Source organism: Mirounga angustirostris, unplaced genomic scaffold, assembly GCF_029215605.1.
Source record: "Mirounga angustirostris isolate CCGP_5_RB_7025 unplaced genomic scaffold, mMirAng1.0.hap1 SCAF_10, whole genome shotgun sequence".
Lineage (NCBI taxonomy): Eukaryota > Metazoa > Chordata > Mammalia > Carnivora > Phocidae > Mirounga > Mirounga angustirostris.
This window is the reverse complement of record NW_026991718.1, coordinates 11,364,803-11,365,610: the sequence shown is the minus strand read 5'-3', so window position 1 is coordinate 11,365,610 and position 808 is coordinate 11,364,803. Positions and strand designations below refer to the sequence as shown.

General features: G+C 51.2%; 1 pseudogene; it reads left to right on the top strand.

The window, feature by feature from the left end:
- The first annotated feature begins 205 nt into the window (after positions 1-205).
- LOC123852271 (U4 spliceosomal RNA) lies at positions 206-386 on the top strand (annotated as a pseudogene).
- Positions 387-808: the final 422 nt, after the last annotated feature.

Here is an 808-nt window from a genome sequence, read left to right as displayed (position 1 = left end):
ACAGACCTGGACTGCTGGTGCTGTCAGCCGTGGGACAAGGCCAGCAGGCCGCGTGGAGGAGCTGGGGCTGGTCCCCGGCTGCTGAGGGGAGCCACCGAGCCGGCTCAGGAGCCAGACCCTTGCTCTCCCTTGGATGGGAACGGGCTGCAGCACCCTCAGCTACTGAAGGCAAAGATCATGCTTGACTTTAGAAGTTCGCGTGCCTAGCTTTGCCCAGTGGCAGTATCGTAGCCAATGAGGTTTATCCGAGGCGCGATTATTGCTAATAGAAGTTTGTGTGCCCAAATCATTGTATTTATTACCATGATAATTCAAGCCCGTAGAATTGAATTGCTGTGAGCAAATACAGTGTATATATTTTAGTCTGAAACAAAGGAACTTAGTTTTTGTAAGTTGTTAGAGACTTCAAAAATTGTAATTCATTTTTAACAGTATTATCAAGGGCAGTGAGTCACTGCTCAGGCTGGGTCAGAAGCATTCTCTAAAGAAAAGCATATTTTTTCCTGGGTCTCATTTGCAAGGAGGTGGTGAGCTCTGCCCTCCAGCCCAGACACCGCCGGCCTCCAAGGCTGGGTTGAGGCAGCCCTGGGAGGGCAGTGTTACTCCTGTGGGAACAGGCCTGCCGCGTGCAGAGCAGACCAGCCGCGTGCACACTGGTGTGCCCCAGCCTAGGACTGAGTCTCAGGCTTGTGCTTCGGCCTTCCTTCACATTTGACCTCACGTTATCCCATTAAAATCAGTAAAAAGTTCCCAACTTGTGCCCGAAGTTGGTAGGTGAATCATGTCAGTGATTCACCACAGCTCCTCA